Consider the following 18,128-nt stretch of genomic DNA (forward strand, 5'->3'; position numbering starts at 1 on the left):
AATTTTGAATAGGACTATAAGGTCGGATTTCTTTCGACGGTCTTGAAGAGAAGATATATTCAAAGTAGTTTCTAACTCATTAAACGTATATGGTCATATAGAAGTCAGGTTTTTGTCCAATGTTATATTGAATTCCAATGTTACCCGGAATGACTGTATTTAAATAAGTTTGAGTATTTTATTTTTAGCGTAACGGGTAACTGGATATTCCAAATTTGTGTATTAAAGTATCATTTGTCTTTTATTAATATAATAAATTACAATGAACTTCCATCAAGAATTTTCACTTACAAACTGAAATGTTTCATTTAAAATGAGCCTACAGTCTTTGATCAATGTATTTTTAAAAATTAATTTACAAAAAAAAACAATTTAATTTATTGTATAAGTCCCAACTCCATGGAACCTCAGTCTCCCTTTACACCCTAATACATACCCTCATACACACACATAGACCCTCACTCAGCCACCCTCTCTCTCTCACACACATACACACAATCTTATTCCATACCAACTTGTTTATAATAAATAGTATATGTTTGTAGATATCTGTGACTGGTTTAACTATATATTTTTCGTTTGCCTATTTATATTTACTGTATTACTACTGATACCCCAAATAAAATAAAAAAGAACACCATTAAAAGAAAAACACTTACCAGATTAATATAAAAATAACAAACACAAGCAAACACTTGATTGATATGAAACAACCAACTTAAAAAATTATCAAGGAGTTTCCAACTCAAATCCTTTCTTCCAATGTAAATCTAATCCTAAACCTTTCCTTTGAAAACAAATTTTACATCCGAGAGCTTAATACAGTCTTCCAAAATATTAAACATTTAATCGGTGAAAACAGACGTGCCTCTTAACAAAAAAAGGCAAGTTTTGAGGTAATAATTCATATTCTGGGAAAGGATCTTACGAATATGGAGAGAATGTGAATAGGCACCAATGTATTAAAAGTTCATTTAGTTGGATTAATTTATTTACTCATTTATTTTTTTGCAGGTATATTTATACCCAGGGATTCCATAGAACACGAAAGCATTTCAACACGAATATGTGGTGTATTAAGGTTAAGTAAGTCACCATTTTAACATCGCTCAGCCCGTTCTGTGGTAGAAATTTTTATGTTTCAATAATTTTAATGAAATAAAGTTTTTTTTTATTCAGGAAGATAAAGTTGAAAAAATTGCAGCCAGCTTCTCCAGGCGGCGAAACAGAAGACGGCAGCTGAAGACAAAAGAAGTTGAAAATTGTTGAAGTCCAAATTTCAATATGTTCTGTAGCGCCATTGGAAAGAATTTTTATATCAGTAAATATCACACCTACTAAAAAAGTATTATGTAAATAGTACTGAAATTTTATATATCTGTTATGTATTTGATATTCACATAAGTTGTCTCCTTTTTTTCAAATTAAAAAATGAGCACCAAAAGTGAAACAAAATGGTAAAGGTAAATTCGTTAACCAAAAGAAATATTTCTGATCTACGTGATATAGTATATGCTTTAACGTTGTATACATTATTTCATTTGATTAGAAGCCTTTTAATTATAATGACGAAAGGGAGAATTTTTGACACTTTCTGTTCGCATTTAACCGCAGGAATAAAAGAGAAAATAAATAAGAATTAAAAAAAAAAAAATTTTTTGAACTATTTTACAATACAAGATGTCTTATACTGGTTTTATTATTTTTAATCTGTAGTATGTTCAGAATAGTATTCATTTTCTATTTAATACTTTTTTTGTAATAAATGTAAAATATATCACACAGTTATAACAAATCCTCGATTTATTAAAGAACGTATTTATTTATTTATACTTTAACATTGTTTATATTCGTTTTTATATACATAATAATGTTCCCTCACTGGGATGTCCCGTGCCAAGGGAAACATTTTACAAAATGTGAAACATGCCTAAGATTAGCTATTTAACAAAATTTACAAAAAAATAAAAAATAAAAAAACGTTATTAAACCAATTAACCTAATTATAATTAACATAATAAATAATTGAAAACAAAAATATTCATAAAAAACATAACCAATTAATATAGACTAATTTAAAAAAATTTAAAACAGTGCATACATTTTACATATTTGGCTTGATCCACTCATCAATCTGTGCGCAACCCACCTCCACTATCCATTTCTTAATAGCAATTTCATATTTTGAGAACTTACTTATTGTCCTTATGGATAATGGAAGTAGATTGTACACTTTAACCGAGTAGTGGGTCAATCCTCTTTGACCGAAGGTTGTATTCATTTTTTATTTTTTTGCAGCATCAAGGAGGAGTATCAAGTAAATCTTGTATTTGTAACGTAAAGTAGAGAATAATGTTTACGTGTGTACAGTAACAAAGCTTTTACATAAAGTTGTTTTATAGATTTGACGTATGTGACCTAAAAATAAATTATTAGTAAATATGTCCAAATTCGATAATCCATCACATAAACCAGTCAATGATAAGTCCTTAGCCTTTTAAATGCGTAGGATTCAAAATGATCTTCTTGAAAAAAAATATTTATCATTAAATGTCGGCAGTAGTTTAAAAAAAAAAAAATTCCCCTCTGTGCGCTCACATACATTAGCCTAACATGTTCAGCTTAGCATATTTCATCATCTGGCTCTCTATACGTTTCCAGTTACAGGCTATTCAAAGACTTTCCCTATTTCAATAGCGAAAAGCTTTTTTCCAGGCAACAACCAGCCTTCACAAAGCCTGGCTTAGCGGAGAAGGCTGAGCTTGGGGTAATTACGAATTTTGTGATGTTTTTGTGCTGTACCGATGTGTTTTGAAGCTTATTAGTAGCGTAGAGATTTTTTTCCCTCCTTTCATCATATCCAACAAACGGTAGAATGTTCCTCTTACATTACCACGACATTAATTGCTCAAGATCATATACTTAGCCTTTTAGCATTTCATTCCGATGAATGAAGGCTTAAATAATATTTAGATTTTACTAACGATACTATTAAAAACAATTTCGAATTACTCAAAACAGTATTGATTCTGTGATCGGTACAAAAAGTTTATCATCATTCCTTGTAAACTTGTTAATATATAATTATTTTTGCATTTCGTGTTTCGTATTTTTATCCACACAGTGTCTCTATGAATATATGTCATATACTCGTATATTTGGCATTTGTGCGGATGTTGGGCCACCGGGAGCTGACAGTAGCTTGTTACTTGACCTAATGTCTGCGCAGTAGTTAGATGTTTGAGCTGTACTAATAATATAATGTTGTCTTCTTTTTCTTTCTTTTTTTTTTTTTTTCTCTTACTATTATATATGTATACAATGTCTACATATCTGTGTGAATTTAAATGTGAATATGTAATATTTTATATGTATGTTATTTATATATTCTTAGACACTATAAGTATAATATATTAAATCATCTAAATGAATGCCTCGACACGAGTTGTGCCCAGCAGTGAGGTATTCATATTTATAAAAAAAAGTTTTATGTGAAACGTGAAATAATAAATAAATAAATAAACCAAATACATCGTATTTCGGTCATCTGTTTTAATTTACTGTCTTTTTTTTCTGTCTTTAGTGTTTAAGGATTATTTTCTATTAAACTATTGCTTTTTAAACTGACTGGTATAAAAATATTTTTTTTTGTAGCGTTACCTAGTACGTAAAATGGTTCAACCGGGTGAATCTCACCCGCATAATAAAGGTTTCAGCTCTTTTTTTTTATTAATCAATATATTTGATAAATTGTACATGTTCTTTTTATTCGATACAAATCTACTTTTATACATCTAGTAAATAACTGTAACAATCCAAAAAAGAGACTTACTCTTGTGGTTGGAGAGTGACTTAACACTGTCATGGTTAATTTAAAAAAAAAATTAATATTATTATGAATAAACGAGTACATTAGAAAAAAAAACACATAGGATATAAAAAGAAAAACAGAAAATAATAACAAATTTATACTAATTAATATTGAATGCGGCACTTGTTCAAAAATTTCTTTAAATTTACTTTGAATTTATTTATTGATATATAGGTTTTAATAATATTTAGTTCATTAGGGAGATTATTGCAATCACTTGACAAAAGTCAACGGATGGGAGAGTTAGAAAAATGTGAATGTTTAAACATAGGCAGAATAGTGAATGTTGCACAATGTTTAAATTGGTGACTTAAACCAGCCAATGACAGGTCATAAGTCCTGTAAATGCCTAGACTTTCATATTACCTTCTGTTACCTGTTTTCCCTCTCTGTTGCAAAAAAATTGAAAAATATGTTTTCTATATTTACAAATTATTTTTTTGCTGTAATAACATGTGTGTAAACTGTGCAAATTGGTTTAAGGCGTTAATAAATAAATAAGTTACATGCATGAAAGATAATAAGTCCTACTTTTCTGGGCTGCGATTACAAACGCTATCTTCATCGGAACATATCATAACGCTATAAAGTAACGTTATTTATATTTGTGTAAAAATTTAAAGTATTTTCGTCAGCAAACAATAATTGAACATGTTTAGAAAACAAATGTTTACATATTGTAATTTTTATAGAAGAAACTTAATTTTAGTTGTAGATACATTTGTAATACGAGTTGAGGTGCTAGTCTAGGAACAATGAAATATTGCAGTTTAAACAACCTTTAGAATAAAAAATTTACGTCACCAGAAATCGAAGCAAGGATCCCAAATATCATAGCCAAACGCGGCGGACTTGTTTCCATTCAATTTTCTCAATCTCAATGAGGATTTTTCCTGAGAGCAGCCATCGAGTCGAAAACACTCGGCAGGGGTTCGGGTTCTATTTCAGCCTCATAACTGTATTCTTCATCCGCCTGGACATAAAATGTTTCTAACATAATTAAAGTTTTTGAAAAAATATGCCATTTTCTTACCAGCACCTAGTGGTGCATAAAGCACTAGATTTCTATTCCGTTTGTAAATCGAACCAGAATCCAATGAGTGATTATCACTCGATGGATACATCACATTCCCTTTTCGCAGAACAAAATATGGATATTTAGGTATTTACAGGGCTGATGACCAGCTATTGTATGGTTAAGGCGGCCAATTTTACCTGTGTAACACTTACCATTTTGCCTATGTTTAAACGTCTACATTTCTTCAACCTTCTTAAAAATTCATTCCCTCTTTGTTGCAATAAATTTTGATCATAATAACTTCCTAGGAAGGAACTAAAGCCTGTCTGCAAACATTTGGACGTACTCAAATCATTGTTGATGTTGTCCCATTTTAACGCCTTTATTATTTTGTTTTTTTTTACAGTGCTATAATAACAAAATTGATTAAGATTTTTATGCTTTGTATTTATTTATTTATGTGATCTTAAAATAGTACAAACATAATATATGAAAGTCCAACAATGTTTTAAATTTGTCCAAATTTTTATATCCAAAAACTGGATTCAACCCCCTGGGGAGCTGTCAATATTAACATTTTACAACAGAGATAGAGAACATTCTAGAGTTGGAAATATAGAAGCCTGGGCATCTACACGGATTATGACCTATCATATATTTATTTATTTAACATGGAAATTCGGAAAAGACAAAAATCATCTCATTTTTTATTAACAAAACAAATTAAGATTCAGAAGTAAAAATAATTATTCACCAAAGCAATTGCAACAAAACTAACTGCAGACTAATATGTTCAGTACTTGATACAACAGATAAAATTAAATATTTTGGTGTATACATACACCAAAACTTAAAATAGAAAGACCATATTAGTGAACTAGTTAAACGTATTAGAAAATGTAAATACATATTTATTAGATTAAGGAATATTTTAAAAATCAACCATTTAAAAATAGCTTATTACTCAATTGAATAATCTTTGTTACAATATAGTATTGTAGGATGGGGTGGTGCATATGCCAATATATTTAACCCTCTAAAAATAGTACAAAGATTAATTATTAAAGTAATTTTAAAGAAATAATCCTAAATATTCAATACGGAAAGTCTATGTAACATATTTAAGGTTAAAATTGAGATAAATAAGTTACTGAAATAACAAAATAATATTGAAATTCCTAAATTCCACAAAAGTAATGGTTAACATAGCTTTATCTCCAAAGGTGTAAAAAATTATAATAATCTCCCCAATTAACTAAAAACAATTAAAAATAATATATCAAAAAATAAATTTAAAGTAAATTTTTTGAACACTTGAAAAACTGCATCAAATTTAAATTAGTATGAATACATTGTTATTTTATGTTTTTTTCTTTAAATATTCTATGTTTATATATTTTTTCTCATATACTCGTATATTCAAAATTATATATACTCTTATTGATAAACAACTACAACAGTGTAAGTCACTCTCCAAGCACAAGAGTTAGTCTTTTTTTTTAGAGAGTAACAGTGATAACATTTACTAAATGTATAAAAGTAGATCTACAGATCTATTCATAGAATTTAAAAAAACATGTACCTTCTATGACATTTATTAATGAAAAAAAAATATACATATTTTTTCTTTTAGATATAAACACCTCACTGAGCATAATTCGTGTCGAAGCCTTTATTTGTAGTATTTTTAAATTTTGTTCTAGTTACAGAAGTTGGTATTTATGATTTTTAATGCGCATACTTACACCCACATAAATGTATGCATAGATAAACACATACATATATAAATAAAACAAAAAAAAAATAATAGTAGTACTATAATTAATACGAGTATAATCTACATCAGTATTGTGCAGATATTGAGCCGAGAAGCATGCAACCGTCGCGGACTATTTGGTTCCTCTACACCGGCCGGCTGCCGGTCCTCCAACATCATTGCCTGGTTTAAGTGGCCACTATACACACTGTGTAATATTCACCACTCTGCCAGTATTTGAACATCTATATTACATCAATTCTTACTTTTGTTGATTTTTATGAAGTTGAAATATAAAATACCTTCGAATTAATATTACTCTATTATATTATCAGCATCATTATTATCTAACTGAAAAAATATATAACATATGAAAGCGATTTAAAGTATAAGTTTCTTGTCCGTCACTGATTCCTTTTGTCATAGCAAGGGGTTGTTTTGTGGGTGGGAAGGATGGTATCGAGAGAACAAGGGTAGGAGGGGTAGCAGGTGTTCCTAGAGTAAGGATTCTATGGTAGAAAGGACCAAATTGCCTAACCAATATTCCTATACTTCGATGTCTATATATAAAATATGTAAGATTACATTTTCTGCATGCATATTGTATCACACTACTCGTATCCAAAGGAAACTTAATTTTTAACTATTATTTGAAAAAAAAAATAAAGTTCATCTTTTTGATAATTTCAAGTTTGTCAAAATGTGAAAAGAAAAGAGATTATGTTTTTGTCTGTAAATATTAGGTTGCAAATAGGTACTGTTTAACTTCTTAAGACCTGAAATAAACCTAGCCACCAGAAAATCAGGCAAGGGTACAAATCTGAGATAGATGTAGTTAATAAGATTAAGAAAGGGTCACTAAGATAAATAGATGGCAAAAAAGTGACCATGAATGGTAACGTATGACATGGACGATCACAAAAAACATGGCATGATCATCTAAATCTAAATCTCAAGTCTGGTTATGTCAAAAGCAGACAGAATCGAAAAGTTATGGCATGACAAACTGTATGAATGTGAATGAATCTAGAAATGTTATTTAATTTTTATTTAATTTTATTTTTTATTCAGGAAACAAACAGTACAATAAAATTGTTTTATATCATACAAATTTTATTTTATTTTATTTTTTTAATACTACAAAAGAATTTATAACATAATTGAATTAACTATGTATTCCTCAACGGGAAAACCCCTGCCAAGAAAGACTATATTATTAACATACATTTTTTACAAAATGAATTGTTTTAGATTTTTTAAATAGATTAACAAAAAATAATTTAACAATGTTTGAGTATGTCCAAATGCTTGCAGGCTGGCTGAATTTCCTCCCTAGAGAGTTATTCATATTTAAATTTATTTCAACAGAGAGAGAAAACACTTTTGACGTCATAAGCCCTGTAAATGCCTAGATATTCCCTTCTCAAAAATGTTATCCCTCTTTGTTGAAATTAATTTAAATATGAACAACTCCCTAGGGAGAAAATTCAGCCAGTCTGCAAGCATTTGGACATACTCAAACATTGTTCAATTAACTACCTGGTAAAAGAAGAAGTTTAAAAATTGGACAATTGTTTTCAAGCGTTGCCTAGTAGGTGATTTCGTTCAGCCGGATGAATCTCACCCACATGATAAAGGTTTCAGCTCTTTTACATCATAAAAGTCAACAAATGGAAGATTTGATGAAATGTGGATGTTCAAACGGGGGCAGAATGGTGAATGTTACACATTTTTCAAAAGGGCCACTTAAACCTGCCAATGACAGCTCATTTGCCCTGTTAATGCCTAGACTTCCATATTCCCTTCTCAAAAATGTTTTCACTCTCTGTTGAAATAAATTTAAATAGAAAATAATTAATTTATAATACTAACATATTGTTACAAATCTCAATTAAGTGAAGGTAGCTTGGATTTAATGAATTATAGAGTTACCATATTTTTGAATATATCAAAATGGTCATAATTGAAGAAATTAAAATTAAAAATCGCAAAAACAAAATATATGAATATAAGGAGAAAAAATATAACCCAGGGTTACAATTTTAATATTGATAATTTAAATATAAATTTTGTTAATGAAATAAAGTATTTCGGAGTTAACTTGGATAGATATTTGAATTTTAAAACACATTCTCAATATGTAACAAAAAACGAAAAAAAATCATTAATGGGAAGGTTACAAAATGTAATGGATGTAAAAAGTAGTGTTCTTATCTATAAAACAAACATATGTTCACGCATAAATTACTGTTCTTCATTTTTTTTATATAATGAACGAGAAATTAAAAATACACAAATTCTTCCAAATAAGGCGATTAGGATTATACTTGAGAGAAATATCGATTCTAATGTAGAATAATGCACAAAAAAATTGGTTTGCTCACAGTAAAGCAGCAAACTAAATCTAATGTAGCAATTTTTATCAATTTAATAATTAAGGGTATGAATAAAATAAAAATAATTATAAAATTTAACCAACAATGTCATACATATAAAACAAGAGATAAAAAAAAGATAATAAGATTACCAGTGATATGAAAAATAGAATTTCAAAACTCATTGCACAAGGGATTGAAGCTGTACAATGAGTTATTTAAAGAAATAAAGGAGATAGAAAAGACCAACATATTTCAAATTAATTTTAAAAATTTGTTATTGAAAATTTTTGTTAAAAAATTGTAATGTTATTAAAAGTTTTTATTTGTTCTTAAAATGTTATGAACTAACAAAGAACAAAGCATAAATAAATATTATTCGCGTTAGTTGTATTTATGTCCATTAATATATTTTTTATTTTCTGCTTAAATTTTGAGTATTTTGATATGTCCCGAACATTTTTTGGCATACTGTTAAAGGATTAAGGTCCAAGATATAAATGGGAACATTGGTACTGGATGCAATTCTTCAATGACTTTCCGGGTTCCTATGTTTTGTTTTTTCTTGTTTGTTTTGATCTTGTGTTTATACCAATAACATAATTCTTACCAATAACATTTAAGTCAAGATTGAAATGTCAACACATAAATATTAAGGTTGTTCCTTTATCCTTTTTCTTTCCTTCCTATCCACTCTCTTCTCTTCATAGTATAGTGTTAAATTTGCATGTATTTTAATTTTTTAATCTTTGTTTTTAATTTTTGTCTAAAATTGTAAGATTCAATTTGTCCATGTACTCGTAATTTTCTCAAACTGAACGGTTTGGGTGGGTAGGAAGAAATTGTTTTAAGGCAATATGCCCACCCTTATATGTATATAAACTGTTTATTTATATATTTTTTAAAAATTATTTTTTAGTGTTTTTAAAAAAATATATACATAAGAGGTAATTGAGAGAGTATTAAAAAAATAAAGGATAATCACATAGCAATGAAATACATATTAATAGTAAAAATAGTAAACAAAAAAATCCCAAAAAGGCATGGCCTGTTCGTGGGGATACAAAAAAATATTTTTGCTCCTATAATAAATAGACAGTTATAATAACTTTGCGTAACATAAGAAAGAGAAAATAAAATATTCTGTAAAAGATATTTTTTTTTTATAGTAATTAATAAAGGAAATAAAAAATATTAAAAAAACATAAAAATACTCCTTATTATTAAAGGGCAATAAAATATATCATAGAAAAAAAGAGTTCATATCTTTAGTTTGAATTCAGGCTTGTGCGTGTTTTTTAAAAGAAGGAAAATTTTGAAAGTTTGGAATCAATGAAATATTATCAGTAAAAAATAATGAAACATTTATGGGCCTATAAAATATGCATGTCTCTGTGCGAGCCTCGTTGTACAATTTGGCATTTCTAACGTATGATATGTATATAAAGTGTTAAAATAAATAAATAATTAAACCCGAAAATAAAATTTAAGAACATCTATAACAGCCGCTGTTTCGAACACATATACCAAACTGGTGACAATTGGTAACTTTAGCATTGTCTTAGGGATTATTTTTTTAGTTACTTTTAGTACTTATTATCCCATACTCTATCATACTTATAAAGTAAAGAAGATATTATATCAGTGTGTTCATTCTATTCTAATGGACCAGTGAAGATTCTTTATTTTATTGCATGCTTAGGTTATCAATAAAAGATTTTATTTTTTCGAGTACAATAATATTACAATGGAAAAAAATATAACAATACAACATAAAAAACATAATAATTAAATTTAAATTAAAATCAAAGAAAAAAGTTATGTTAAAAGTTTCTAGTCAGTATTTACATAACTGGAAATAATATTAAAAATGGAAAAACTAAATGAGAGTAAAAAAATAATAATAAAAAACATGCTCGAATGCAAGAAAACATTTCATCAAAAACAAAAAGGAAAAAAAAAATCTTTTTTACATCTATTGTATCTTTGTACATCAGGATAAAAGTTTGTGGTGATCTATACTCTCTAATAAATATATATATAAATAAATAAATAAAAGTATGCTCTAATAATAATAATCAAATTGTATTTATTTTTGTTCTATATTTATTGAAAGTGAATGTATATATTTACTTTCTTAAAACGGGGAAGCAGGCAAATTAATATTAAAATATTTTTTATTATTATTTAATTGTTCTAAAAGGATATAGATAAACAGTTAGATAAGTTGACTTCTAGTTTTAACGGTAATGACATAGGATTTACGAGTAGATATTTGTGCTCTTTTTATTATTTATTACGAATTCTTTAATTGAACCCGGAACCTTTCGTCCGTGAGTCAAGTGTCTTGACAACTAAACCACGGAAGTCGCCTTGATGTAATCTTCACAATTAAATAAATAAATGTATATTAAATTGTGATTTGTATTTATCCGAATTCAAATAACAATTTTTCTTACTAAGTTACCACACATTGACGTCATTAAATACATTTACAATGGCTAACAAAACAAGTTACCGACAAATTGCTCTACATTTGATTGATGTTTTTAAAATGGAACATTATGTTCGTTTTTCAAAATGTACGGAGCGCGTGTTGACAAAATGGTGTTGCCATAATAATGGTGGGCATGTGGCAACTATAAAGGACAAGAACCGGATTTTTCACCTCTCTGCCCTACCGGCCGATAGTTGAATGATTATTTTTACCTGGCAATACTGGTCTAACGGGTTCGAAGTTTGAATGTGTTTGCGGACTGTCATCATGTACGCCGAATAGGGTGATAATCCGCCATTTCTGGCTTGTAAACAGGATTTAAAAATATTTATTAAACGATGTCGTAAAGCATTATAAGAATTAATAAAATATGTTAAAATAAGGGTTGGAAATATAGTAGACCACTATTTCGTGTTCATATCTTGCACCTTTAGTTTAAAATCACTATCAATAATGTTTTGATTATGTCCAAATGTTTGCAGGTAGGCTGAATTTCTTCCCTAGGGAGTTATTAAGAGGTTAATTTGTTACAAAAAATTAACAGCCTTTTTGTAAACATTTGGACATAGTCAAAACATTGGTTATCAAATAATAGTTTGTCATCGGGTGCTCAGAGATTAGTATTAATTACAATTTAAATTAAAATAAAATTGGTGTAAATGAAATCGGGAAATTTATTTATTTATATATACGCCCGATGGGCATTTTTAAGGACATATTCATACAAAGAAAATTATTAAAAAGGAAAGTAGAAAGACCAACGGTATATAGTAGACTTAGTGGGAGTGGAAGCGGGAGAGAGGTGTTTATAATTGAATTAGATTCAGTGATCGTTTGAAAAAAGACCACTTGATATCAAAGAAATCAAGACTGGTATGTTTGTTGGCAGACCTAAGAATTCTGGGCATAGGGGAATGAAAACCATAGTTAGTTCTATGGTTATCGGTATGAAAGAGTATGTTTTGTCTGAGGTTTTTAGTTGGGATATTGAATTTTATTGGGCTCAGTAGTTCAGGCGCATCAAATAGTGATTTGAGAATTTAAAATAGAACTAGACAGTCAGATTCATTACGACGGTCTTGAAGAGAAGATATATTTTAGCTAGTTTCTAACTTATTATTTGTATATTGGTCTCTGAATAAGCCCAACCTCCCGCCTATCTCTTTAAAAAGTCGATGTTGAATGTTAAATATTTACGAATAAAATTATCTAAATACAGGAAATGTGGATGTTAAAACGCCATTGCTTTGGCATGACCAAATTGAACCAATACTTGAAGATGATCCTATCTTATTCTTATTTTGAAAACTGGGGATCAGTACTATGTAAACTCTTGACATAATTGTTACCTGTGAAGATCTTTTGCTATGGGTCTTTAAAAATTAGTTCTCACCTTCCAAATCCTGGTCTTTAAAAAGCCTAGATAGTGAATGTGGGGTGAGTGCTTTCATATTTCTAAATCTTCGCCTCCAAGCCCAGATCTTTAAAGTATTGATAGTGTGAATGAAGAAGGAGCGAGGTTTCTATGACGTTTTATCCTCCCTGTCTACTCCCATCGAGAAACAATGTGATAGTTTGATTGTTTTTTTTTCTTGAAAAAAAAATATTTACGTTTTAATGCCCCTAAAAATTAAATTAAAATATTTTAATTTTTAGGGGCATTTCCAACAAGCTTTAAATAACTCAACGAAAAAAATCGTAATCAAGTTGTGATAGAGTGCGGTTCGAACCTTGGATATCTGATCCGTGTGTCTGTAACACTAAATAAAATAAAATTGGATAAAAAAGTGTTTGGAATCGTCGCGCGTCGTGGAAAAAATTATCTCATTTTATAGTTCATTTTGTCATTCAGTGCCAGAAACTGAAGAACATTCAGATTATATTAAAGGTAGGTATTACCCAATAACATAATTTAATGAAATTCGATTTTCATTTACAGTCCGCCTTTTCGTTAACATTAGCCACGGGACCACAACCAAAAAATTAAAACATGTTTTTTTTTTAAATCAGCGTTTCATAAATTCCACTTTTGATTATTTGAAATTGGAGCAAGGCATGCAAATCTCCCTCCCTTACGCCATTGGTCAGCTACCCTGTGGCCACCCGCCGCAGGGCATCGGTCCCTCTCCCACTGGTGAGGGGCTAATGAGGTGCGAGAGAGAAGGAAGCAGGTTTTTCAGTGAACGCCGCCATTATGAACTGGACAATTCCAACTCTCACCGTTGGAGTTTTAAGAGTTTTGTGTGCATGTGGAATTAGAAATCCATAAGGGTAAAATCAAAAATAAATGTGTATGTTGGTTATTTAAACTTTTTGATCATTTGAACATCAGCGAGATTATTGCTTAATGGATCTTTCTTCTAACAAACCAACAAAATAATATAATAGTATTTCAATAAATATAATAAAACAGTATTTACTTTTATGTTTTATTTATTTAAAATAAAAATATCTGATAATTGTCTTAAAACGGCGAAGCTATCACTTGTTATGCAGTTTAGTAGTAAAAAAAAGTTTTTTAAAAAGTATTTTGTAAGTTTATTTGTAACGAGACAAACCTGTCAATAACCATTCACCGCTCTATTTTTTTGCCTCCTCTTTCACAGTACTAGCTGTTCAATTGCAGAATAATCAACCCACTAATATCAGATACGTCCGCCCCTTTTTTTCACATTCAAATCAGGATTAATATGTCTTTATCCGAATATTTGAGTTTTTCCTTTCTCATCCATTCATTTCCACTTTTGCCCTCTCCTCTCAGTATAGTTTAATGTAGATAATAAGTTAATTTATTTTTCTTAAACAAAAAAAAACTGGTATTTAATAATTTAAATATTCTAATATACCTACAATATGTTCATATATCACTGATTTTCTCAAGTTGAAAGGTTTGAGTAGGCAGGAAGAAATTGCCTTGAGGTAATATGACCAACTTTTTAATATATTTGCAAACTGGAAATGTATAATATGTTAACTGTTTAAATAAATAAATACATTCAGTTTTAAAACGTGTTACAAAAATAAAGTTATCAATATCTGTATTTGAATAAAAAATATCAAATGAGTAATAATAGTCGTCTATGGGAAGGAGAAAATGATAGAGGAGAGATTAAGGAAGAGAAAGGAGTTATTTCTTTAGGATTGATTTAAACTAAGCTACTGTAGAAACATCTTTGACAGAGGATTATTTCACAAACGAGCAGCATGGGCACTATATGAGTTAGAGAAGAACGAGGAATTGTTAATATAAATTTAAAGAGTGGTTTGAAAATAAGAATGATACAGGAGCGTCAAAAGGTATGATAATCTTCCATGTCAGGGTAACTTGCCCACCATATACCGCACACCGCATCTGAGGACATAAGTCTCCTTGACGAATCGCTCCCAACGGGACGATCGGCACGTATGAAGTTTTCGCGTCATACTTGTACATACTATTTGTTAGAAACCCAGTCGGCGGGCGTAACGCGTGACGTCATGTGCTCATTTTTAAATGTTTTTTTTGCTTGGACGGAATTATTGAATGAAATAATGACTAATGAGCTTAAACACGAAAAGTCGAATAGAAAATCCAGAAGTGTCGCAATTAAAAGATATTACTTAAATCTTTTTGATAGCGATAGTTTTTAATCTTATTTCTATAGATGGTGTAAAGTACTGTGTTTTATGTTTCTAATATGATGTTTTTTTACTATTTCGGATGTATAAACTATGTATAATATTATGTATTATCACAAAAATGTTTTTTTTTTATGTATGGTCCCAAATGAGTCTTTTTAATAACTCCTGGGAGTATAATATTTACTTTTTGTATTATATGTTTTATATATAGATCAAGTGGATGATTGTTTTCAACTCGATGGTTGCTCTTAAGTCAAAAATCAAAAAAAAAAAAGTTAGCGGAGTTTATTTAATCCGTCTCGTAGTGTAATGATTACTGCGTTTACCTGTCATACTGGAAGTCCTAGGTTTGATTTCTGACATGCTGCTTGCCAATTAATAAATGCTTTTGCTGTGTCCAGAGTCGATTATTGTAATGGTATCTACTCAGGTCTACCAATGAATAAAACGATTCACCTACAGCCTGCATTAAACGCCGCGCCGTAGCGAGACTTTTTTTTGAATCTCCAAGTTCGGTTATATCACTACATTACTTCCGGAATTCCATTAGGTACGTATTTCACAGAGGGTGAAATACAAACTCAGTTGGCTCATGTTTATGTCCTTGCTCAACTCTGCTCCGGAATAATAACTTTCCATTCCAGATGAATTGGCTGACAGACGTCCTTTGCTTAGGTCAGCTAACTACATAATACATATGAAAAGGTATTATACATGTTCACAACCAGACCACTAAATTTGATCAACGCACATTTGGGGTCGCAGGTCCTATGATATGGAATGCTCTCTCAGGAGAAATGATTGCCGACACTTTCATATTACCTTCTCCATAATGTTTTTCACCTCTGGTGCAATATGTGAATATTAATAACTAGTCTTCATCCTAATCCTCACAAACTCAAAATATTTTTGAACAACAAATAAAATTTAAACATTGCGACTTAGGCCATTACTAATTTCAAACACCCCGATATGTGTTGCTTTGTGTATGAGGATCATTCCAAGCTTTTGTTTTAGGCTCGCACTTTTGGACCGGGTAGGGATTGCGCTACTATCCCCGTTCCCCTCCTCCATCCGGATTTGATGGGGGGAGAGAAGGGGACGACAAGAGTCCGGCGAGGTCGCGCGAGGGCAGAGACAAATTAATATTTTGCCTCGGAAAAGGGAAGATTTTAAAGGGTGACATTTAATGTGGCGTTACGCCATTTTAGCAAGGAAAAAATGCAAAAACCTTTTAAATTGCCAAAATATATGTATTTCATCATAATTTTTTTGTGACCAGCACCCGATGGCGCATAAACAAACAACATTGGTTCATCAGATGCAGCGTATCTTTATCATTAGTTATGAAGGATTTAGCTGATTGTTGGGGTTGGAGCTCCTACTCCAGTTGAAGATCGACAGAAGAAATGAGGTTTAAGGCGTATTTACGACATTGTGAATAATGCAAAGAACTTGGTTGTGAAGCGCGAGAATAATGGCAATGATAAGTTATTTTGACTGACTGACTTGGGTTGCATGCTGAAACTGACTGACTGGCTGACTGATTTGGACTACAATACTGGAACTGATTGACTAACGTTACCATGCCCTGTAGTCTTTTCGCAGGTGGTGTGCCTTTGTTAATGCACTCCAGTATGCTGCACTAGATATGTCATCCAATTTCGTTATTGAGGTAACATCCAGCATGCAATACTGCTGGTTTTGTAGAATATAATGTATTGTATCCAATAGAAAATGCTGAGTTGCTTCTTATGTCGTTTTTTTTATATTTTAGGTAAATTATTTGGCGAGTGTGTGTGTTATTGATCTGTGGACTTTAATTCCTACGATTAAATTCGTGTAAAATGATTGGTATCACACTTCAGGTTCCAGTTCAGGAACAAAAAATTTAGCTTTCCCACCACATACCGCATACTATATCTGAGGATTGAAGTCTATTTGGCGGTACCCAGATACAAAAAAAAAAATGCGCAATGCCAAACAACTAAAGCTGTTCGAAAAAGCATTTAGTAATTCAGTGGTCTTGGCATATTCGTGCTGAAAGAAGGTAATCTAGAAATACATAATATGTACTGCATTAGATTAGGAAAAAGGTGGAAGTAAATTTCTCACTGATTAGGATTGAAATGATTAGACATGATCAATTTGCCGAAACAATCATAAAACTTTTTGAAAACCTTATTTTTGGAAATACCAGGTCTGTATCTAACCATCCAACCAGATCTATAAAAGAGTCACAGATAGTCAAGACAAGACCACGGGATGTGATAATTGAGAAGATTGATTGATATATCCACAAATCAACAATATTGAAAATGTTTTTTTTTAAATTTACCATAGCCTCATAAGGACAGGTAACTTCACTGATCAGGGATAACCTAAGAATATCTTAATCGATGACGGGTTGAGGGGAAAAAAGAAATGTTACCCTGCATGAAAAAAATATTCCCATTGCGGTTGCCAAGCATCAAGAAGAGCATTGATATACTTTTTTTTTACCTGATTGAGATTTTGCTTGAGTTGGGTGAGTAAAACCACATTTGAATCAATATTCCGTATCAAACTTGCAAACAATTGAACTAAGAACCTCAAGCGCCGTAAGTGATCGCATCAACCATTACACTGCGAGGCGGATTACTCTTCATTCGATTCGTTTTTCAGGATTTTTACTTGAGAGCAATCATCGAATTAAAATCACTCGTTTAGGATTCTGTTTCTATTTCACACGCAGAACTGTATTCTGCGAATGATTGCTAACATTACTAACATATTATACATTAGTATTTGAGACTTCATATAATTAAATTAGATTTATATTTTTTTAGTAAATTTTAAATCAGTTACTGGCATGAAATTTTTATATTTCAGTATGATATTTTATAGAATATTCAAGTTAAATAAATCCCTACTTATGTTTTCCTATGAAACCTTATTATTTAATTGTCTCGGTGCTTGAATGCCTCTACGCTAGTATTTATTCGAAGGCT

The sequence above is a fragment of the Micrasema longulum genome, unplaced genomic scaffold, assembly GCF_059751315.1.
Source record: "Micrasema longulum isolate JH-2025_06_02 unplaced genomic scaffold, ASM5975131v1 h1tg000472l, whole genome shotgun sequence".
Classification (NCBI taxonomy): domain Eukaryota; kingdom Metazoa; phylum Arthropoda; class Insecta; order Trichoptera; family Brachycentridae; genus Micrasema; species Micrasema longulum.